The 24874-nt window shown below is 40.6% G+C and overlaps 1 long non-coding RNA gene across 2 annotated transcripts; it reads left to right on the forward strand.

Annotated features, from left to right (window-relative positions):
* Positions 1 to 48: 48 nt before the first annotated feature.
* LOC148778769 (uncharacterized) lies at positions 49 to 24493 on the forward strand. Of its 2 annotated transcripts, XR_016037801.1 has the most exons (4): positions 49 to 185; positions 6476 to 6606; positions 20476 to 20569; positions 23660 to 24493. It is a non-coding gene; the product is annotated as an uncharacterized LOC148778769 (long non-coding RNA). The 2 variants fall into 2 exon arrangements; XR_016037799.1 differs by lacking the exon at positions 23660 to 24493 and having other exon boundaries at positions 20476 to 20763.
* The last annotated feature ends 381 nt before the right edge of the window (positions 24494 to 24874 follow it).

Below are 24874 nucleotides of genomic sequence, written 5' to 3' on the forward strand. Positions count from 1 at the left end.
CCCGTCTCCCCGCGGCGTTCGGCGCAGGCGCACTTCCAGACCGGTCCGGGAGCGCTCTCGGCTCTCCGGGTTGGCTGCTGTGTTGCTGCCTGCCACCGCATGCTTTGCGACGTCTGGTGCCTTCTTTGAGCTCCAAGACTGATCTCGTAGATGCGATATCGCTTCATAAGTTTCCGAAGGTCTTGGTAAGTAGTAGACATTTCGCGTTTCAGCTTCACAAGCTTTTTTTTTTTACCGACCCAACTTCAGATGACAGTGTATTTTGTTGTTTTTGCAACTCTGGAGATCTCTGCTAGGTTTCCTGCAACTGGCATCAAAATACATATCCTATATCACTACACTGAAGCGACTTTTGCACCTGCTTCCCAACTTCCAAACTGATTAGTGTGGCAGCCCATCCAGCAGAAGTAAAATACCAGTGCAAATAAAGTTCATTAGTGCAAATAAAGTTCTGGGCGCAGAGTCTGACACATTGTAGGTTTTAGTAAACGATTGTCCAGTCCGCTTTCCTTCAATAAATTTGCAACAGGTCTCCCCTCAAGGTCTGAGTTTCCTCATGCAAGGGGAAAATAGTGTGTATATGTGTAGAAAAGAATAGAATAGAATGTATATAATAGAAAAGAAATGTATAGAAAGGTCACTGGAAAGGTCAAAATGATAATAGTTCCCTCTGGAGAGGAAGAATGGAGGGCATGGTGAAAGGGGACTTTGAAGGTCTTTATTAATCCTTTCTTGTTGTTCAGTCACTCAGTCATGTCTGACTCTTTTTGACCCTATGGACTGCAGCAGGCCAGGCTTCCTTGACCCTCACCATCTACCTGAGCTTGCTCAAACTCATGTCCATTGAATCGATGATGCCATCTAACCATCTCATCGTCTGTTGTCCCCTTCTCCTCCTGCCTTCAATCTTGCCCAGCATCAGGGTCTTTTCAAAAATCCATTCTTTGAATCAGGTGGCCAAAGTATTGGAGCTTCAGATTCAGCATCAGTCCTTCCAATGAATATTCAGGATTAATTTCCTTTAGGATTCCCTGGTTTGATCTCTTTGCAGTCCAAGGGACTCTCAAGAGTCTTCTCCAACACCGCAGTTCAAAACCATCAGTTCTTCGGCACTCACCTTTCTTTATGGTTCAACACTCACATCCATACATGACTACTGGAAAAACCATAGCTTTGACTCTACGGACCTTTGTCAGCAAGTAACGTCTCTGCTTTTTAAAATGCTGTCTAGCTTGGTCATAGCTTTTCTTCTAAAGAGCAAGCGTCTTTTAATTTTATGATTGCAGTCACCATCTGCAGTGATTTTGGAACTGAAGAAAATAAAGTCTGTCACTGTTTCCATTGTTTCGCCATCTATTTGCCATGAAGTGATGGGGCCAGAAGCCATGATCTTCATTTTTGGAATGTTGAGTTTCAAGCCAGCTTTTTCACTCTCCCCTTTCACATTCATCGCTTTCTGCCTTTATCTGCATATCTGAGGTTATTGATATTTCTCTTGACAATCTTGATTCCAGCTTGCGCTTCATCAGCCTGGCATTTCTCGTGATGTACTCTGCATCCTTTATTTTTAAGCAAAGGTAATATTACTATGTTAATTATGTCATTTAAAGTATGTTTAAAAACAATTATAGGAGTATGCTTAAATCTGATTATCCCTTACCTTGAAAATAAAGTTAAAGAGACTGAATTTAGGCTCTTAAATACTTCCCAACTATATATTTTGTATCTACACAGAAAAATGGCCCAATAAAAGAGGAGATGACTCATCTGGAGAATTGACCCATCCTAAAAGTCTCTTGTGGAGAAGGCAATGGCAAGCCACTCCAATACTCTTGCCTAGAAAATCCCATGGATGGAGGAGCCTGGTGGGCTGCAGTCCGTGGGGTCGCTAAGGGTCGGACACGACTGAGCGACTTCACTTTCACTTTTCACTTTCACACATTGGAGAAGGAAATGGCAACCCACTCCAGTGTTCTTGCCTGGAGAATCCCAGGGAAGGGGGAGCCTGGTGGGCTTCTGTCTATGGGGTCACACAGAGTCGAACACGACTGAAGTGACTTAGCAGCAGCAGCAAAAGTCTCTTGAGAGTCCCTTGGACTGCAAGGAGATCCAACCAGTCCATTCTAAAGGAGATCAATCCTGGGTGTTCATTGGAAGGACTGATGCTAAAGCTGAAACTGCAATACTTTGACCACCTCATGCAACGGGTTGACTCACTGGAAAAGACTCTGATGCTGGGAAAGGTTGGGGGTGGGAGGAGAAGGGGACGACAGAGAATGAGATGGCTGGATGGCATCACCGACTCTGTGGACATGAGTTTGAGTGAACTTCGGGAGTTGGTGATGGACAGGGAGGCCTGGCGTGCTGTGATTCATGGGGTCGCGGAGAGTCGGACACGACTGAGCGACTGAACTGAACTGAACTGAAAAGTCTGTAAATGTGCTATTGAGATGAATTTTAAAAACAACGAAGTCAAATCAAAGTAACCATAGGGTTATATGATTGGCCTGTACTCCTAATCAAGAGTATTTTCAGTTAAATGACACACCTCCCAGGTTGCTATAGTTTCTAGGTGGGTTGAGGAAGCCCAGGAACCAGTCGTGGATTTGGGAAACTGGTTCACGTTCACGCAGAGGTGCAAAAAAAACGAGAGGAGAAACCAGAGCAAGAAACAGTGTGACCTCTTCCTTCCTAAAAGCCTTAATCCTGAAGTCTGTGTCTCTGAAGCTATCATGCAAAATCAGGTTCCAAATAAGACAATCTAACACCACTGACTACAAAAACTGTATGCAATTATTTCTGTATCTCCATTAAATGGAGAGGCTAACAATGAGATCTGTAGGTTTATTTCCAAAGTCTTAGGGTTCAGATATCATGATGTAATTTTTAAATAAATCTTATGAAAAAGTGGTAAAGATTGTGATATCCACAACTCTAGAAAAGATTTTGTAGAAATTTAAAAAATAAGCTAAAAGAAAGGAAACAAGAAATTAATAACAAAACCTTGACAGTTAATTTTGGATTGTTAAAGATTATGAAAATTCTTTAGAATCATAAGAAAATATATTTAAATATGTCCCCCAAATCATGGAAAATATTTTCTTTAAAAGACATGGATTATGCTCAGGAAATTAAATTGCAAAAATATTGTACATTAAATAATGGAAAATTAAAGTTTTGGATGACAAAGAGCAACTATCCCAAACTTAAACATCAGTATGAAAAGGCAGAAAGATATGACACTGAAAGATGAACTCCCCAGGTCAGTAGGTGCCCAATATGCTACTGGAAAAATAACTCCAGAAAGAATGAAGAGATGGCGCCAAAGTGAAAACAACGCCCAGGTGTAGATGTGACTGGTAATGAAAGTAAAGTCCAATGCTGTAAATATCCGATGCCAGTATTGCATAGGAACCTGGAATGTTAGGTCCATGAATCAAGGTAAATTGGAAGTAGTCAAACAGGAGATGGCAAGAGTCAATATCAACATTCTAGGAATCAGTGAACTAAATGGACTGGAATGGGTGAATTTAATTCAGATGACCCTTATGTTTATTACTATGGGCAAGAATCCCTTAGAAGAAATGGAGTAGCCCTCATAGTCAACAAAAGAGTCCGAAATGCAGTACTTGGGTGGAATCTCAAAAATGACAGAATGATCTCTGTTCATTTCCAAGGCAAACCATTCAATATCACAGTAATGCAAGTCTGTGCCCCAACCACTAATGCTGAACAGACTGAAGTTCAATGGTTCTATAATCTACAAGACCTTCTAGAACTAACACCAAAAAAAAAGATGTCCTTTTCATCATAGGGGACTGGAATGCAAACATAGGAAGTCAAGAGATACCTGGAGGAACAGGCAAGTTTGGCCTTGGAGAACAAATGAAGCAGGGCAAAGGCTAACAGAGTTTTGCCAAGAGAACATACTGGTCATAGCAAACACTCCCTTCCAACAACACAAGAGACGACACTACACATGGACGTCACCAGATGGTCAATACTGAAATCAGATTGATTATATTCTTTGCAGCTGAAGATGGCAAAGCTCTGTACAATCAGCAAAAACAAGACTGGGAGCTGACTGTAGCTCAGATCATGAACTCCTTATTGCCAAATTCAAGAAAATTGAAGAAAGCAGGGAAAACCCCAGACCATTCAGGTATGACCTAAATCAAAGCCCTTAACGATTATACAGTGGAAGTGACAAATAGATTCAAGGGATTAGATCTTACAGACAGAGTGCCTAAAGAACTATGGACAGAGGTTCATGACATTGTATAGGAGTCAGTGATCAAGACCATCCCCAAGAAAAAGAAATGCAAAAAGGCAAAATAGCTGTCTGAGGAGGCCTTCCAAATAGCTGAGAAAAGAAGAGAAGTGAAAGGCAAAGGAGAAAAGGAAAGATATACCCATTTGAATGCAGAGTTCCAAAGAATAGCAAGGAGAGATGAGAAAGCCTTCCTCAGTGATCAATGCAAAGAAATAGAGGAAAACAACAGAATGGAAAAGATTAGGGATCTCTTCAAGAAAATTAGAGATACCAAGGGAACATTTCTTGCAAAGCTGGGCACAATAATGGACAGAAACAGTATGAACCTAACAGAAGAAAATATTAAGAAAAGGTGGCAGGAATACATGGAAGAACTATACAAAAAAGATCTTAATGAATAGATAACCACGATGGTGTGATCACTCACCTAGAGTCAGACATCCTGGAGTCTGAAGTCAAGTGGGCCTAAGGAAGCATGACTATGAACAAAGCTAGTGGAGACAATGGAATTCCAGCTGAGCTATTTCAAGTCCTAAAAGATGATGCTGTGGAAGTGCTGCACTCAATATGCCAGCAAATGTGGAAAACTCAGCAGTGGCCACAGGACTGAAAAAGGTCAGTTTTCATTCCAGTCCCAAAGAAAGGCAAAGCCAAAGAATGCTGAAACTACCACACAATTGCACTCATCTCACATGCTAGCAAAGCAATGCTCAAAATTCTCCAGGTGAGGCTTCAACAGTACGTGAACCAAGAACTCCAGGCTGGATTTAGAAAAGGCAGAGGAACCAAAGATCAAATTGCCAACATTTGTTGGATCATTGAAAAAGTGAGAGAATTCCAAAAAAACATCTACTTCTGCTTTATAGACTACACCAAAGCCTTTGACTGTGTGGATCACAACAAACTGTGGGAAATTCTGAAAGAGATGGGAATACCAGACCACCTGACCTGCCTCCTGAGAAATCTGTATGCAGATCAAGAAGCAACAGTTAGAACTGGACATGGAAGAGCTGACTGGTTCCAAATTAGGAAAGGAGTACATCAAGGCTGTATGTTGTCACCCTGCTTATTTAACATATATACAGAGAAGGCAATGGCAAGCCACTCTAGTACTCTTGCCTAGAAAATCCCATGGACGGAGGAGCCTGGTAGGCTGCAGTCCATGGGGTCGCTTCGAGTCAGACATGACTGAGCGACTTCACTTTCCCTTTTCCCTTTCACACATTGGAGAAGGAAATGGCAACCCACTCCAGTGTTCTTGCCTGGAGAATCCCAGGGACGGGAAAGCCTGGTGGGCTTCCGTCTATGGGGTCACACAGAGTCAGACACGACTGAAGTGACTCAGCAGCAGCAGCAGCAGAGTACATCATGGGAAATGCCAGTCTGGATGAAGCAGAGCTAGAATCAAGATTGCCAGGAGAACTATCAATAGCATCAGATATGCAGATGACACCACCCTTATGGCAGAAAGAAAAGAACTAAAGAGCCTCTCGATGAAAGTGAAAGAGGAGAGTGAAAAAACTGGCTTAAAACTCAGCATTCAAAAAATGGGTATCCTGTCCCATCACTTCATGGCAAATACATGATAAAACATTGAAAACAGTAACAGTCTATTTTCTTGAACTCCAAAATCATTTCAGATGGTGACTGCAGTCATGAAATTAAAAGACGCTTGCTCCTTAGAAGAAAAGCTCTGACCAACCTAGACAACATTTTAAAAAGCAGAGACATTACTTTGCTGACCGAGGTCCTTAGAGTCAAAGCAATGGTTTTTCCAGTAGTCATGTATGGATGTGAGAGTTGGACCATAAAGAAAGCTGAGCACCCAAGAATTTATGGTTTTCAACTGTGGTGTTGGAGAAGGCTCTTGAGAGTCCCTTGAACTTTAAGATTTAAGTGAATCTTAAAGGAAATCAGTCCTGAATATTCATTGGAAAGACTGATGCTGAAGCTCTAATACTTTGGCCCCCTGATGTGAAGAACTGACTCACTGGAAAATACCTTGATGCTGGGCAGTATTGAAGGCAGGAGAAGGGAATGACAGAAGATGAGATGGTTGGATGGCATCACCAATTCAATGGACATGAGTTTGAGCAAGCTTGGGTAGATGGTGAGGGACAGGGAAGCCTGGCGTTCTGCAGTCCATGGGATTGTATGGAATCGGACACGACTGAGTGACTTCACTTTCATTTTTCGCTTTAGCATTGAAGAAGGACATGGCAACCCACTCCAGTGTCCTTGCCTGGAGAATCCCAGGGATGGGGGAGCCTGGTGGGCTGCCGTCTATGGGGTCGCACAGAGTTGGACAAGACTGAAGCAACTTAGCAGCAGCAGTAAGTATATCACTATACTAAGACCAGGGAAATAAATACCCTGACCTCACTCTCCTTCTCCTCTACCATTTCTTGCCAGGAATCTCTACCAGCAGAACCCAACTGGAAGACAGCATACATGCTAAGTTGCTTCAGTCGTGTCCTACTCTTTGTGACCCCATGGACTATAGCCTGCCAGCCTCCTCTGTCTATGGGATTTCCCAGGCAAGAATACTGGAGTGGGTTGCCATTTCCTTCTCCAGGGGGCTTTTCTGGACCCAGGGATTGAACCCAAGCACTCAGGGATTGAATCCACATCTCCTGCATCACAGGCAGATTCTTTACAGTTTGAGCCACCAAGAAACCCTTTTAGTCATTCAGTTCAGTTCAGTCGCTCAGTTGTGTCCGACTCTTTGCGACCCCATGAACTGCTGCACGCCAGGCCTCCCTGTGGCAAATACAAATTAAAATTGCAGTAAAATACCATGCCACACTTTTCAGAATGATTAAATGGCTTACTGTACCAAGTGTTAGAGAGTATGTAAAGCAAATGGAACTCTTAAATCTAGCTGATGAGAATGTTGACTAAAAAAAGATGCACAACTTGAGAGTTGTGAGTTAAGTTTTATTTGGGGCCAAATGAGGGCTGCAGCCCTGGAGGCAGCATCTCAGATAGCTCTGAGAGACTCAACTGGAAGACAGAGGACACAGCAGCCTGTGGGGCAGAGAGTAGAGTGGAGAGGGAGGACAGTGAATGGGTCTGGAGAGCCAGAGGCAAGTTGATAGGCACAAATAGAAAGTGAAAGATATTTAAAACTGAATTGTCGAGAAAATACATATCAGAATTTGTGAAATGCAGTTTTAAGAGTACCTAAAGGAAAAGTTTGCAACCTTAAATGGTTATATTAGAGGTTAGAAGATGAGCATCTTAATAATCAAGAGGTTAATAAAGGAACAACAGAATTAACCCAGGGAAATTTAAAGGGGAAAATGCAGAAATCAATAAAACAGAAAACAAAATACAAAAACTAGTTCTCTGAAATAACAAGTAAAATTGAAATCCTTTTACAAATTAGATTAAGAAAAAAAAGGGACATAGCAGATAGAGCAGTGGTTTTTAAAATAAGATAATATGATGAACAACATTATGCCTATGAATTAGGAAATAGATGGCAGTTTCCTGGAAAAATATAATTTACCAAAATTGACTTAACTATGAGTAGACTTATGACAATTAACAAAATTGACTTAACTACACAAATAAACAACCAGACCCAGATGATTTTACAGGTGATTTCTACCAAAAAGAAAGAAAGAAAAAAGAAATAGGAAAAAAAAAGAAGAAAAGAAACAGGTGGTCCTAAACGTATCAGATTATTCCAGAAAAGGAACAATAGGGACAAATAACTCCTTCTGAAAACAAAGCAGTAAATGAAAACAGCCTCACTCATGGTTAACCAAGATAAAAATGCTATACTAAACCAAAATTTAGAAATCCAATAATGCATTACTTTTTAACTAGATTTATTCAGGAATGCAGCTATAATTTTATAACAAAATTTTTTCAGTGTAATTTTGATAGTCGAATAAATTAAATATAAGAAACCATTTGATCCATTTGATCTGACACAGAAAAAACATTGATGTAAATCAGTATCGTTCCACAAAACAAAACTAAAAACATCCTTAATGCTCCAGGTAGAGGAAAAAGCTTCCTTAACTTAATGAAGTATATTTACTAAAAGCACAGAGTAAATTAGTATTATTAACTAATAATAAAACATTTAAAATCAAAAACAAGATAAGTATACATCTAACACTATTTCTATTCAGTGATATACAAGGAGTGCTAGCCATAGTAGTAAGACAAGAAAGAATATATTAAAATTATTTCAAAGAAGAAAAAATTGTTATTGTATACTATATGATTAGTTCCACAGAAAATCTAAGCAAACTAACAAATTTTAAAATCAACAGAAAAAGTCAAGGATATTTCTGGATATAAAATCAAAATGCATATTTTAAAACTGTATTCCTAAAGATGAACAGCAAATAGTTCGGAACTGTAATTTTTAAAATATCCCATTCATGACAGTGACTAAAAATATAAAATATGTTTTAAGTATAGATTTAACAAAAATGCAAAAGGTCTTGTAAAGAAAATGATAAACTTTATTGATAGGCATTAAATGAAGAAACCTACCATATTCATATGTAGGGAGACCCAATGTTATAAAGATGCTAATTTTCTGTAAAATAATTGATAAATTCAATGTAAATAATTCCAATCAAAATCCCACAGAATTTCTCCAACATTTTAATAAGGTGATTTTAAAATTCAAAACCAAAGACTCAATAATAATCAAGACACTTTAAGTAGAACAGGTGGAAGTTTTGCCTACGAGATATCAAGACATAAGGTATAGTAACTAAGACTGTATGGTATGGGTGGGGGATAGACAGAATACAAAATAGAGAGTGTATACACAAACGCAAACGTATATGGACACCATGACAGAGGTGAGGTCAAGGTGACTAGTGAGGGAAAGGATGGACTAACCAATCAATAACCCTGGGACCTAAATATAACTAGATCCTAACCTTAGAGTCAAAAATAGATTATAGATTCATTCAAGATTTAAGTAAGAGGAGCAAAAGTTTGCAACTTTCATGCTAGCATATTTAAAGGGGCTTCTCCTAAAGAATTTAAGTCAGACTGCCTTGCACAACTTAAGAAGGGAATGCCATGTACTTGGTGCTCCAGGGGGCGCCATTCATATAGGCCAGAGGGTGATTGGAATGCCCTAAAGTTGTGGATCAGCAGGTTTTGATCAAGCAAGTGAAAAAATTATTAAAGAAAACATAAAATCATAAACTATGAAGGCAAAAAGTGATAAATTTGATTGTACTATAACTAGAAATGTCTGGACTTCTTTGCTGGACCAGTGGTTGAGAATCCACCTGTTTACAAGCATCACATCCAGATACAATAACATCCAGAGGAAGAAGAGCCAGCTCATCTCTTCTGCCTTTTTCTCTTTTTTTTTAATTGAGAAAGGAAAAATTTCCTAGAAGTCCCTTGAGAGACTTTCCTTCAGATTTCATCGGTCTGAGTTGAGTCACAATTCTGTTCCTAAAGCTGTCCCTGCCAAATAATGTGAGATAAACATAACTGGTTTTTAGTAAAGCATATGGCTTTGTGGAGGAAGGTGGATACCTCCCTGAAGTCTGGTCCTTTTAGAAAGAAGGAGGGGAATGGGTGTTAATTAGGCAATTGTCAAAAATCTGCTCCATTCATAAAGCTTCACTGTGAGCCTGATGAATTACCCCTGTACTCCTTTGTTCTGATTTTACCTTTACCTAGAATCCTTCCCAGTGATACTTTACCTTTCTACGTTCCTTCATACCAGGAAAACAGTGTGTGAGTATGTTGGTCATTGGAAACTTCTGTCTCTCAATATGAAATTTAAAAACTAGTATTTGGTTTAGGGTTAGAGTTTTCTGTTACTACTTTTTAAATATTTCCAGAATGTTATGTAAATAGAATATACACGGTGGAGCCTTTTGAGTCTGGCATCTTGCACTTAGCATAATGCATTTAAGATTCATGCAGAACTTCCCTGGTGGTCCAGTGGTTAAGAATCCACCAGCCAATGCAGAGAACATGGATTTGATCCTTCGATCCCTGATCCAAGAAGATCCCACATGCCACAGGAGAACTAACCCCGTGCGCCACAGCTACTAAGCCTGCACTCTAGAGCCCATGCTTCGCAACAAGAGAAGCCACTGCAATGAGAAGCCTGCACATCAAAATGAAGAGTTGCTCCCACTGGCTGCAGCTAGAGAAAGCTCGCGTGCAGCAATAAAGACCCAATGCAGCCAAAAATAAACAAATAAATAAATTTTAAAGAGAGTAACCCATATATTGTCTATATCAGGATTTCATTCCTTTTTACTGCTAAACAGGATTTAGTTGTAAGCATGTACACTATTTGTTCACTCATCAGTTGAAGAGTATTTGGGTTGTCTCCAGTTGCTATTATGACTAAAGCTACTACCAACTCATGTAGAAGTTTTTGTGTGAACGTAAGTTTTCACTTCTCTTGGGAAATATGTGAGTGTAGAATTGCTAGGTCATATAGTGAATATATGATTAACTTTATAAGAAATTGATAAACTGTCCAGATATTTTTAAAATTTCATTTCGGGGAAGATGTCTGGCAATCATCCCCTTAACCAAATCCTTAAAGTTAATTAGTATTACTAAGAATGGGACAGAATAATATATTGTATTCGTTTTCCTTTTGACTGCACAGCATGTGAGACCTTAGTTCCCCAACTGGGGATGGAACCCATGCCCCTGGCAGTGGAAGTACAGAGTCTTAACCACTGGACTGCTAGGGAAGTTCCTAATGTGATATGTTAAGAAATAAACAAGCATCACCTGTGACATATTCTTGGCAAAACTTAAACTTCCAGGCTTAATTTCCAGACTATAAGAAAGATCAAAAAATAAGTTAAAGAATTCTGTAAGGAAGCACTCAGGTAGATCCAGAATGTAAGCATTCACGATGCTAGTCTCTTCAAAAGAATCAGTGTCATGGGTGGGAGCAGGCAGATAGTGGGGGAGGGAGAAGGCAAGAGGATTGTTCTAGATGAAAAGGGAACGAAAAGGAAACCACCAAAATCAATGCCTTCATTGGATGCTGGTTATAAAATAACAAAAAAGAAAGCAGCTATAAAAAACATTTTTTGCCAACTGAAAATTTTAATATGGACTCAATATGAGATGACATTAGACAATTATTAATTTTCTTAAATAAGATAATGATATTGTAGTTATGAAAAGGTGTTTTTATTTCACAGCAGTACATTCTAACATCAGTTCAGTCGCTCAGTTGTGTACTATTACGATGTGTGCAATTTACTTTTAAATGGTTCAGCAAATTTAAAAATATGTAACATAGCTATGATAAAATGTTAACAATTATTGAACCTAGGTTGTAGTGTACAGGTGTTCTTTCACATTTTCTGTTTGTTTAAAACTTGTGTGAAATATCTGGAAAAAATCTAATTATTGTATTTTTTATTTCTATAATTTCTATTTGTATTTCAAATCTGATTAGGTATTTAAAAAATGTCTTGTTACTTGCAGGTGTGTTCAGACTTTATTTCTTTAAACATGACAGTCACAGTTATTTTTAATCCTTGTCTGGTAAATTCAGTATCTGAAGACTTCGCATGTTTGTTCACTGTTATTTATCCTGCTTCTCATACATGATGCCTGGATCTCTCTGTGTGTGCTTCAATTCAGTTCAGTTGCTCAGTCATGTCCGACTCTTTGTGACCCCATGGACCGCAGCACGCCAGGCCTCCCTGTCCATGACCAACTCCCGGAGTCCACCCAAACTCATGTGCATTGAGTCGGTGATGCCATCCAACCATCTCATCCTCTGTCGTCCCCTTCTCCTCCTGCCTTCAATCTTTCCCAGCATCAGGGCCTTTTCCAGTGAGTCAGCTCTTAGCATGAGGTGGCCAAAGTATTGGAGTTTCAGCTTCAACATCAGTCCTTCCAATGAACACCCAGGACTGATCTCCCTTAGGATGGACTGGTTGGACTGGTTGGATCTCCTTGCAGTCCACGAGACTCTCGAGAGTCTTCTCCAATACCACAGTTCAAAAGGATCAATTCTTCAGTGCTCAGCTTTCTTCACAGTCCAACTCTCACATCCATACATGACCACGGGAAAAACCATATCTTTAACTAGACGGACCTTTGTTGGCAAAGTAATGTCTCTGCTTTTTAATATGCTGTCTTGGTTGGTCATAACTTTTCTTCCAAGGAGCAAGCGTCTTTTAATTTCATGGCTGCAGTCACCATCTGCAGTGATTTTGGAGCCCAAAAAAATAAAGTCAGCCACTGTTTCCTCTGTTTCCCGATCTATTTGCCATGAAGTGATGGGACAGGATGCCATGATCTTCGTTTTTTGAATGTTGAGCTTTAAGCCAACTTTTTCACTCTCCTCTTTCACTTTCATCAAGAGGCTCTTTAGTTCTTTACTTTCTGCCATAAGGATAGTGTCATCTGCATATCTGAGGTTATTGATATTTCTCCCAGAAACCTTGATTCCAGCTTGTGCTTCATCCAGCCCAACATTTCTTATGATGTATTCTGCATATAAATTAAATAAGCAGGGTGACAATATACAGCCTTGACATACTCCTTTTCCTATTTGGAACCAATCTGTTGTTCCATGTCCAGTTCTAACTGTTGCTTCCTGACCTGCATACAGATTTCTCAAAAGGCAGGTCAGGTGGTCTGGTATTCCCATCTCTTTCAGAATGTTCCACAGTTTATTGTGATCCACACAGTCAAAGGCTTTGGCATAGTCAATAAAGCAGAAGTAGATGTTTTTCTGGAATTCTCTAGCTTTTTCAATGGTTCAACAGATTTTGGCAATTTGATCTCTGGTTCCTCTGCCTTTTCTAAAACCGGCTTGAACATCTGGAAGTTCACGGCTCACATATTGCTGAAGCCTGGTTTGGAGAATTTTGAGCATTACTTTACTAACGTGTGAGATGAGTGCAATTGTGCAATAGTTTGAACATTCTTTGGCATTCCCTTTCTTTGGGATTGGAGTGAAAACTGACCTTTTCCAGTCCTGTGGCCACTGCTGAGTTTTCCAAATTTGCTGGCATATTGAGTGCAGCACTTAGTTGTTGTTTTTTTACCCTGAGTTGCTTGTTTTTTGCAAAATGACTTAAGAATTCTTCGAAATTTAAGATTGAAGTTTACATTTCTCTAGAGATTTATTTTGATCCTGTCAACCATTAGAGGCACTACTATTTAAAAATTAATAAACAGAAATCTCAGTAAAGTAAGAGTCTGGAAATGAAAAGGGGGAGCACTCATGCCCCATGCCATATCAGATCCCAACAGGAAGAAGAAGGACTTCTTCCCTGGTGAGGACTCAACCAATGAGAAGCCACAGGCTCTTCAATTACCCTAGCCCCCCCAGCTTCCTTTTCCTCTCTATAAAAGCTTTTCCTTCCCTTGCTGTGTGGGAACTTGCACATAGCTCATGACATTTGTAGGCCCCCAATTGTAGTTCTCTGCTGATCCCAAATAAACCCATCTTGGCTGGAGAAATACCAGCTTTCTTCACAGTCCAACTCTCACATCCATACATGACCACGGGAAAAACCATATCTTTAACTAGACGGACCTTTGTTGGCAAAGTAATGTCTCTGCTTTTTAATATGCTGTCTTGGTTGGTCATAACATAAAGTTTGCTTTAGGTCAGCACTACCACAGCAGGACCAATTTGAATTAGGCTCATGAGACTTTCTGAACCAATGAATTGGGGTTGCTAATCAACTAGTGAGAGCATCCTGGGGCTACAGCTTCTCAGAGAGAGCCCTCATCCCCCATTACGCATCATTGAGGCAAACTTCCATGCATCTCCATGGTGACAGAGGGTGGAAGGGTTATTTACTTCTGGTTCTTTGTCATCAGAGGGGTCAAATGCATGGGGTGTGTTTTATACTGTATTCTTTTCTATGAGCTAAATTGTGTCACTCTCAGATTTGCATGTGAAGGTCTAATATCTAGCACCTTAAATGTGACTATTTGGAGACAGGGACTTGAAAGAGATGGTTAGTTAAAACTAGGTCCTTAGGGTGATTGTAATACATTCTGACTGGTGTTTTTCTTTTTTCTTTTTCAATACACAAAACAGTTTACCATCTTACCGTTGCCCATGCTACGTGACGTGTAGGATCCCATTTTCCTGACCAGGGCCTGAACCCAGGCCCTGTCAGTGAAAGCACGGAGTCCTAACCAGTGGACTTCCAGGGTATTCCCTGACTGGTGTCTTCATTAAGAGGAAATGTGGACACAAAAGAAGACACCAGGGGTATGCATGCACAGACGAAAGACCAAGTGAAGACACAGAGAAAATATAGCCATCTGTAAGCCAAGGAGAGAGGCCTCAGAATTAAACTAAACCTCTGGACACCTCAATCTTGGACTTCTCACCTCCAAAACTGTGAAGAAAATACATCTCTGTTGTTCAAGCCGCCCAATTTGTGGTACTTGGCAATGGCAGCCCTACTAATACCACTACCCACATTGCATGACCCTGGCTTTTTTCTTTACTCCAGACCCCAAGAGGCTGTGAGAGTTGCAGCTCATGTTTGCTGGATCTGTCATACGCCCCCCAAAAGAAGAGATTTCTGTGCTCCCTTTCTGTTTCTGAGAGTCTACATTGTCTTTGGCCCAATGATTCCTTATTATCTTGTCATCTCTTTAATGGTTTTAAGACGTTTCATTTATTTTAAAATACAATCCAGCACTTTTAGTTGTTTTCTGTGGGACAGTATATCTGAACACCTCCCTCCACAGATCAGCTTTGCTGGAGCTGAAGTTCCATTTAGCGGGGAGAGTTAATGTAATAAAAATGTCAACAGTCCCCATAATGGAAGTCCTCAAGAAGAAAATTGGGAGAGAGAGGGAGGCAAGTGGACTAAGAGGGAGGGGAGAGAGTGGGAGAGAGGGAGAAGAAGGAAAGAGAAATAGAAGAAAAGGCAAGAAATAATGGATCTATCCTGAGACAAAAAAGATGTAAAAGTGAAGGACAACCTCAAGTCTTCAAGTCTGGGAAGACAAAGAATGGTGATTTCCATTAAGAAGTATAGAATAGAAGTGAATTTTCAGATAATGATCACGAGTACTGTTCTGAGTGGTAGTAAGGCTTCATATGGAGAAGGCAATGGCAACCCACTCCAGTGTTCTTGCCTGGAGAATCCCAGGGACGGGGGAGCCTGGTGGGCTGCCGTCTATGGGGTCGCACAGAGTTGGACACGACTGAAGCGACTTAGCAGCAGCAGCTGCAAGACTTCATATGTTAAGAGAGGAATAACATTTTCAGTCAAATGAGAGTTACCAGATGTTAAGTATAAATCTTAGTGTACAAACTCATGTAACAAATGCAATTTTATTTTTTCCATAACTCAATTTATTTTTTATTATTTCCAGACCAAGGAATATTTATGTGGCCTAGGGATTGAGTTCAGTTCAGTTCAGTTCAGTCGCTCAGTCGTGTCCGACTCTCCGCGACCCCATGAATCACAGCACGCCAGGCCTCCCTGTCCATCACCAACTCCCGGAGTACACTCAAACTCATGTCCACAGAGTCGGTGATGCCATCCAGCCATCTCATTCTCCGTCGTCCCCTTCTCCTCCCGCCCCCAACCTTTCCCAGCATCAGAGTCTTTTCCAGTGAGTCAACTCGTCTCATGAGGTGGCCAAAGTATTGGAGTTTCAGCTTTAGCATCAGTCCCTCCAATGAACATCCAGGATTGATCTCCTTTAGAATGGACTGGTTGGATCTCCTTGCAGTATAAGGGACTCTCAAGAGTCTTCTCCAACACCACAGTTCAAAAGCATCGATTCTTCGGCGATCAGCTTTCTTCACAGTCCAACTCTCACATCCATACATGACCACGGGAAAAACCATTGCCTTGACTAGACGGACCTTGGTCGGCAAAGTAATGTCTCTGCTTTTTAATATACTATCAAGGTTGGTCATAACTTTCCTGCCAAGGAGCAAGCGTCTTTTAATTTCATGGCTGCAATCAGCATCTGCAGTGATTTTGGAGCCCAAAAAAACAAAGTCTGACACTGTTTCCATTGTTTTTCCATCTATTTCCCATGAAGTGATGGGACCAGATGCCATGATCTTTGTTTTCTGAATGTTGAGCTTCAAGCCAACATTTTCACTCTCCTCTTTCACTTTCATCAAGAGGCTTTTGAGTTCCTCTTCACTTTCTGCCATGAGGGTAGTGTCATCTGCATATCTAAGGTTATTGATATTTCTCCCAGCAATCTTGATTCCAGCTTGTGCTTCTTCCAGCCCAGCGTTCCTCATGATGTACTCTGCATATAAGTTAAATAAGCAAGGTGACAATATACAACCTTGACGTACACCTTTTCCTATTTGGAACCAGTCTGTTGTTCCATGACCGGTTCTAACTGTTGCTTCCTGACCTGCATACAGGTTTCTCAAGAGGCAGGTCAGGTGGTCTGGGATTCCCATCTCTTTCAGAATGTTCCACAGTTTATTGTGATCCACACAGTCAAAGGCTTTGGCATAGTCAATGAAGCAGAAATAGATGTTTTTCTGGAACTCTCTTGCTTTCTCCATGATCCAGCGGATGTTGGCAATTTGATCTCTGGTGCCTCTGCCTTTTCTAAAACCTGCTTGAACATCTGGGAGTTCACGATTTACATACTGCTGAAGCCTGGCTTGGAGAATTTTGAGCATGACTTTACTAGCGTGTGAGATGAGTGCAATTGTGCGGTAGTTTGAGCATTCTTTGGCATTGCCTTTCTTTGGGATTGGAATGAAGACTGACCTCTTCCAGTCCTGTGGCCACTGCTGAGTTTTCCAAATCTGCTGGCATATTGAGTGCAGCACTTTCACAGCATCATCTTTCAAGACTTGAAATAGCTCAACTGGAATTCCATCACCTCCACTAGCTTTGTTCGTAGTGATGCTTTCTAAGGCCCACTTGACTTCACATTCCAAGATGTCTGGCTCTAGGTCAGTGATCACATTATCGTGACTATCTTGGTCGGGAAGATCTTTTTTGTACAGTTCTTCTGTGTATTCCTGCCACCTCTTCTTAATATCTTCTGCTTCTGTTAGGTCCATACCATTTCTGTCCTTTATCGAGCCCATCTTTGCATGAAAAGTTCCCTTGGAATCTCTAATTTTCTTGAAGAGGTCTCTTGTTTTTCCTATTCTGTTGTTTTCCTCTATTTCTTTGCATTGATCACTGAGGAAGGCTTTCTTATCTCTCCTTGCTATTCTTTGGAACTCTGCATTCAGATGCTTATATCTTTCCTTTTCTCCTTTGCTTTTCGCCTCTCTTCTTTTTACAGCTATTTGTAAGGGATTGAGTAGCCATCATTTAATCTTCCAAACCTATTGCCCATACCCTGAGGCTATTAGTGGTTTTTTACCACCCTGACAATCTAGGTTTTAAAATTCAAAAGACAAGAATTGACTCCTTTCTTTTTCCTGTTTTCAACTTTGTTATTGGCATATAGTTAGCAATGGCTATCAATAACAGAAAGCTTGAATATCACTGGCTTAATAAAGAGTTGTTTCTCTTACATACCAAGATGTCCAGGGGTAAGCAGACTGGTACTGGTTCAGTGAAGTCAGGGCTGATGACTCTTAGCTTCTGCTTAAATAGATTCTCTTTGTGAATTTAGGAATTGTCTATTTTTACCACAAAGTAGCAGTAGCAGGGGGTGGGGAGGGAAATGTTTGCACTTTCCTAAACTCTTAGCAGAAATATTAAGGTCCTAAATAATTCCAACCAGGGGCTGGACGGTGCTGTAGAGACTAGCTTCATTCTCCAAAACTCGGTTTCTCACACATATCCAAGCCACCAGTTTTACAGCAGATTAAGAGATACATCAGTTTTGGAAGGGTTTTGAATGCCTCTCTGCTCTGGCAATGGGTTAGTGCCATTGAAATTGCTATTCCTTGCCTAAAAAGAGGTTCAGGACATCCTGGGAGAAGGGAACTATAATAACTGTAATAGTTTCCTAGGGCTGCTGCAGCAAATAACCATAAACTAGGTGGCTTAAAACAATAGAAATTTATTCTCTCACAGTTTTGGAGACTGGAAGTTCAAGATGTCAGCAGGACCATGCTCTCTTGAAGGTTCTAAGGGCAGAATTTACTCCTTGCCTATCTCTTAGCTTCTGGTTTCACCAGCAGTCCTTGGCATTCCTTGATATAGAGCTATAACACTAATGTCGCTTCTGCCAGCAAATGACATTCTTCCTATGTGTCTCTTCGTTTTCTTATGGCTGTCTTCTTGCAAAGAAACCAGTGACATTGGATTGGGGATTTGAAATAATCCAGTATGACCTCATCTTAACTAATTATGTTTGCAATGACCCTATTTCCAAATAAGGTCACATTTTAAGGTACTGGGGGTTTAGGACTTTAGCATATATGTATTTTGGGAGGCCATGTAATTCAATTCATAACAAGGACCTCACTCATCACTGATTTAGAAAATTTAATCATAAAGACAAACTCCAACACCCTCTTTTACTAATCATCCTATGTCTGTCTAGGGAATTTAATTGTTCTGTAGGATTCTTTCATGCTTGGTCTCATCACTGTCCAGTGGTACTTCTGAAATCAGCAGATACTTCTGAGAGGTCGCACCACCTCTACATCAAATTTCCAACCAGATCATGGTTTTTGTCTCAGGATGGCTCAGTTCTAATCCTACTCTAGGGTTAATACTCAGTCTTCAAGCAGATATTGTTTACCCCAGGATTGTAAGACATCCTGGATGAGCCCCACAAATAGCTGATACTAATCTTGAACAAGAAGTAGTTGTAGAATAGCCTTGTGTGTGTACTGCATGCATGCTCAGTCACTCAGTTGTGTCCGACTCTTTGCAACCTTGTGGACTGTAGCCCTCCAGGCTCCTCTGTCCATGGGATTCTCCAGGCAAGAATACTGGAGTAGATTACCATTTCCTACTCTAAGAGATCTTCCTGATGCAGGGACTGAACATGCATCTCCTGTGTTTTCTGTATTGGCAGACAGATTCTTTACCACTGTGCCACCTGGGAAACCCATGAATTGCCTTAGTTTTCTATAATTCAATTTAATTTCTACTGAGCCCTTGTCATCTGGGTTGGCAAGTTTCAGTTAAGTTGGTTTCCTCATGCTTTACCCGAATTGTTCCTAAATTCTAGGGTGTCTTGATTGGTTCCCTTGGGGTATATATGTGGTCCTTGGTTGTCATCCATTCATACCAGCATCTTTGAGATATTGGCACAGTCCATGTGGTCTTCAGTGGCCCCCAAGCGCCATGGTGTTCTCCCATCTGCAGGATTCCTTCGAGTCTGAAAGCTCTTGGGGCCACAGGTCTGTGTCACTCTTGAGCAAACAAGAAATGCCCTACTGCTCCTATTCCACAATGGGCCAAAACAACATGTTTCTGAGACAAGCATGTACATGGACAAAGTTTCCCTCTCTAGAGGCATACTGTGCCTGAACATGTCACGCTTCTCCTCCCTTTTATCAGCCCAGACAGTCTTTATTTGGGCTGAGGTCAGGGAATTTTAGCTTACTTATGTAGGGGAAGAAAAAACCTTTTCCCCTATCCTTAAGTTCAGTTATTGAGGTCATGCAAATTAAACTCACGAAGACAGGTTAACAGAAGAAAAAAAGTTTATTTTTCACATGCAGTGCACATACATGCAGGAAAGCTCAGTGATGAGTAACTCAGAGGAGTAGTTAGAATTGGGACCTTAGATACCATCCAGGTAAGTAAACGTGGCAGTGGGGAAAGGGACTTATAACAAGATAAATGACTTTTTGGAAAGATTTTTAGAGTTGGGGGGTTTAGGAGGATAAACAGGATGGATATAAGAAAGTAATAATAATCTTTATTACATTTATATAGGTATGAGTGGTCTTCCTGTCTCCAGGGCCGTAAAATTGCCCTGGAGAAGGAATTTGGGGTAGATTTTATTCTCGTTTTCCCTTCCAGGAATAGATCTGCCCTGAAGAGTAATTTATGGCAGCCTTATTTCCAAAATATTGTTGCCTTGAGTCACATAAGGAGGCTTTGAGAAATCTATTTTTCTGCATCTGTTAAATCTCAAATGTTTTCAGCTTAAAATAATCTTTATACCAAATAGCATATTTTGGGGTGGCAAATTCTGATTCCCTTCACTGAACATCAGGTATTTTTAAAAGTGTATTCTTCTTTTTGTGTTGAGTTCTCTCTGGGGAGTAGATTTTAAGACTCTATAGCACTTCTTTTTCCTCTGCTTTTTCCTAGGTGAATCATTCCCAAAAGAATGAATGTCCAATAGCCCATCTGACTAGGGGCTTATTTTCATTATTTGGAAAGGACCAAATAATGCAAGGACCAGGTAAAACATTGGTTAATATTCCAAAAACCTATCCTGACACACATTTGCCATGTCATTTCATCTCAACAACTCTGTTACGATGGTCTTTTTCAAAACCAACCAATATAATATTGTAAAATAATTAGCCTTCAATTAAAAAAAAGAGAAAAAAAAAGAAGGTCTTTTTGTTTCTTTTTTTGCAGTTGAGGAAACAGGTTAAGAAGACTGCACAGATTGAAGCAAAATTCAAATCCACATCTATCTGATTCTAGAATATTCTCCATTTTTTCCCCTCCTGCTCACTTCAGAACACACTCTAATATGATTTCTGCTCACAATGCACCAGTCCACTTTTACTGAGGTCCACCAGTACCTCAAAGCTAATTCCTACAGACATTTATCAGTCTTTATCTCAACTGATTTTTCAATAGAATTTGGCATTTCCTCATTACCCCTTCTTACAACAGTCTCACTCTTGACTTCCTGGGACCACAACTGCTGGTTTTTGTCCTGCCTTCCTGATCCTCCCCTCTTCTGTAGCTTATTCCTCCTTTCAGCCTTTCACTGTGTCCTGAGACTTGCCCAGGGCCACCTCTCTTTCTTACCATACCCTCAGTTATAATAATCAGAAATAGATAAGATTTACAAATTTCAGGTGTGAAGTACATATAATCCTTATATTTGTTTTATATAATTTATGTTTGACAAGACAGCATATTTTGCTTGAAAGAACATGGCCTTTAGACTCTAATCTGGATACAAATCCTGGCCTTTTCCACTTACTGTCAAAATGCCCTTGGGAAGTGACACCTGCCCTGATCTCTTTTTCTATAAAATGGGAAGTTTCTAAAACTGGAATGTGAAATGGGAGACTAAAATGCGAACTGTCTAAAAATGTGTCTAAAACTGCATACAAGTCCTTTCTTTTTTCTTATAAATCAGATCCTAGCTTACTTCCTTTCTGAACAGAATAGAGCAGTGAGTAGTCTGAGTTCAGTCTCTCGAGTCAAATAGTCCTGTGTTTAAATCCTGACTTGGCCTCATTCCTGTGATTTGACTTTGGGCAAATACTCTATGTTTCAGTTTCCTTCATCTGTAAAACAGGCACAATAATAGTGTCTCCTTAGCAGAACTGGTAAAAGGATTAAATGAGATGTTCAGCACCCAGTGCACTTGCCTAGTCCATAATTAGTTTTCAGTAAATGTTAACTCTTGGGAACATGATCATCTCACACCTTTATGCAGTTGCATTTCAATTTTAATTAGTTGGAGCTCCTACAGTTTTCCCAAGCAAGGCATAATTTGGAATGAAATTGAATAGCTTGAGGTTCTTGGCACATATTTTACCAAGGCTAGTATCAGAATGGGCATCATTGGTGACTCAGTGGTAAAGAACCTGCCTGCCAATGCAGTAGATGCTGGTTTGATCCCTGGGTCACAAAGATCTGGAGAAGGAAATGGCAACCCACTCCATAATCCTGCCTGGAAAACCCCATGGACAGTGGAGCCTGGTGGGCTATAGATCATGAGGTTGCATAAGAGTCAGACAAGACCTAATGACTAAACAACAACAACAATAATATCAGAATAAATTAGAATCCTGAGTGTGATTCATAATAGTATCTTAATCCCAAACCCAGACATTTGATGCCTGCAATTGGGATTTTAACAATATGTGATGAGGGACTTCCCTGGTGGTCCAGGGGCTAAGACTGCATACTCCCAATGCAGGGGCCTGGGTTCAATCCCTAGCTAGTGAGCTAGATCCCACATGCTGCAATGAAGAGCTTACATGCCATAACTAAAGAACTTATATGCCACAACGAAGTCTGTAATTCCCGCATGCTGCAGCTAAGACCAGGTGTAGCCAAACAAATACTTTAAAATATATACATAATGATAAGTTGATTTCTTTTCTTTAGAATGGAGGTAGAGAAATTTAGTAATTTCTAAATTCAACATCCTTATATTTATATCAAAATGTGTGTGATATTAATAGTGCAGTTTTTGGCTAATGTCCAAGTTTTAAAACACAAAAGACCACGCTGCCTCTTTCTTCCCTGATACTGCTCCTACAGGCCCCTCAGCTACAGCCCTATTAACACAGTAAGCACTGCTGGACATTTATGAGAGCCCAGGGATGCACAAATGCAAGAGGTGTTTAGAAAAGCTGAAATTCTGGAGAAAGTGGCTTGAGAGGGAAAGCAGGTACTGGTAGCATCCTGGGTAAGGTCATTTTTCAACACATCTCCAGAAATGGTCTGAATTTTAACTTTTCTTCAAATGCCTGGATATCTGTCCCTGAAATTAATAAATAATATTTTGAATACAGTAGGTAGTTACATAACAGTGCATAGGAATAGGTGTCTTTTTCTCCTGATTGAAAATAGCTGAAATGAGAGTTAATAGAGAGTAGAGGAAATAGGTGGTGCTACTGGTAAAGAACCTGCCTGCCAATGCAAGAGATGTAAGAGATGCAGGTTTGATCCCTGGGTCGGGAAGATCCCCTGGAGAAGGCAATGGCAACCCACTCCAGTCTTCTAATCTGGAGAATCCCATGGACAGAGGATCCTGACAGGCTACGGTCCATAGGGTTGCAAAGAGTCGGACGTGACCGAAGTGACTTAGCAGGCAAAGGAAACAGATGACAGTCTCCAAACTTAAAGTAAGATTGTCATTTCCTAACATCTGCAGGCAGGAAGAAGAAATAGAGAAGCACACGTACAGCTGAGGTTCAGTTCTCTTAGTACTTTCAGATTACAAACTTTAAAAAATTTACCTTAGTTTGAGTGAACTCTGGGAGTTGGTGATGGACAGGGAGGCCTGCTGTGCTGTGATTCATGGGGTTGCAAAGAGTCAGACACGACTGAGCGACTGAACTGAACTGAACTGAAGGTCTATTTAAATCTAAAAAAGAATATATATACAAACTGTGGAAAATTCTGAAAGAGATGGGAATACCAGACCACCTGACCTGCCTCTTGAGAAACCTGTATGTAGGTCAGGAAGCAAAAGTTAGAACTGGACATGGAACAACAGACTGGTTCCAAATAGGAAAAGGAGTACGTCAAGGTTGCATATTGTCACCCTGCTTATTTAACTTATATGCAGAGTACATCATGAGGAACGCTGGGCTGGAAGAAGCACAAGCTGGAATCAAGATTGCCGGGAGAAATATCAATAACGTCAGATATGCAGATGACACCACCCTTATGGCAGAAAGTGAAGAGGAGCTCAAAAGCCTCTTGATGAAAGTGAAAGAGGAGAGTGAAAAAGTTGGCTTGAAGCTCAACATTCAGAAAATGAAGATCATGGCATCTAGTCCCATCACTTCATGGCAAATAGATGGGGAAACAGTGGAAACAGTGCCAGACTTTATTTTTGGGGGCTCCAAAATCACTGCGGATGCTGATTGCAGCCATGAAATTAAAAGACGCTTACTCCTTGGAAGGAAAGTTATGACCAACCTTGATAGTATATTAAAAAGCAGAGACAGTACTTTGCCAACAAACGTCCGTCTAGTCAAGGCTATGGTTTTTCCCGTGGTCATGTATGGATGTGAGAGTTGGACTGTGAAGAAAGCTGATCGCCGAAGAATTGATGCTTTTGAACTGTGGTGCTGGAGAAGACTCTTGAGAGTCCCTTGGACTGCAAGGAGATCCAACCAGTCCATTCTAAAGGAGATCAGTCCTGGGTGTTCATTGGAAGGACTGATGTTTAAGCTGAAGCTCCAATACTTTGTCTACCTCATGCGAAGAGCTGACTCACTGGAAAAGACTCTGATGCTGGGAAGGATTGGGGGCAGGCAGAGAAGGGGACGACAGAGAATGAGATGGCTGGATGGCATTACTGACTCGATGGAGGTAAGTTTGAGTGAACTCTGGGAGTTGGTGATGGACAGGGAGGCCTGGCGTGCTGCGATTCATGGGGTCGCAAAGAGTTGGACACGACTGAGAGACTGAACTGAACTGAACTAAATCACTTTGCTATACACCTGAAACTAACACAACATTGTAAATCAACTATACTCCAACTAAAAATTATATATGTATACACACACACATACATACATCTATCTTTAGAACAAATATTTGAAGCTAGCGTAACAACTTGAGCAAGCCATGAATGATTTTTTTCCCCTCTGTTAACTAGTTTTCTCTGTGGTTCAGGGATCTCCTGAGTCGCAGGGGAGCATGTAACCAGGGGTTCCTTGTGTCATGGGAAATATGCAAAGGATCATCCAGAGTGCTGTGTGAACCAGTGGGCACGGGTCCATTTCATGGGCTAATTTTTTAAAAAGCTACTGAGGTATAATTTACATGCAAT

This window comes from Moschus berezovskii, chromosome 1 (assembly GCF_049115385.1).
Source record: "Moschus berezovskii isolate FMDL1 chromosome 1, NW_MosBer_1.0, whole genome shotgun sequence".
In the NCBI taxonomy this organism is placed as follows: domain Eukaryota; kingdom Metazoa; phylum Chordata; class Mammalia; order Artiodactyla; family Moschidae; genus Moschus; species Moschus berezovskii.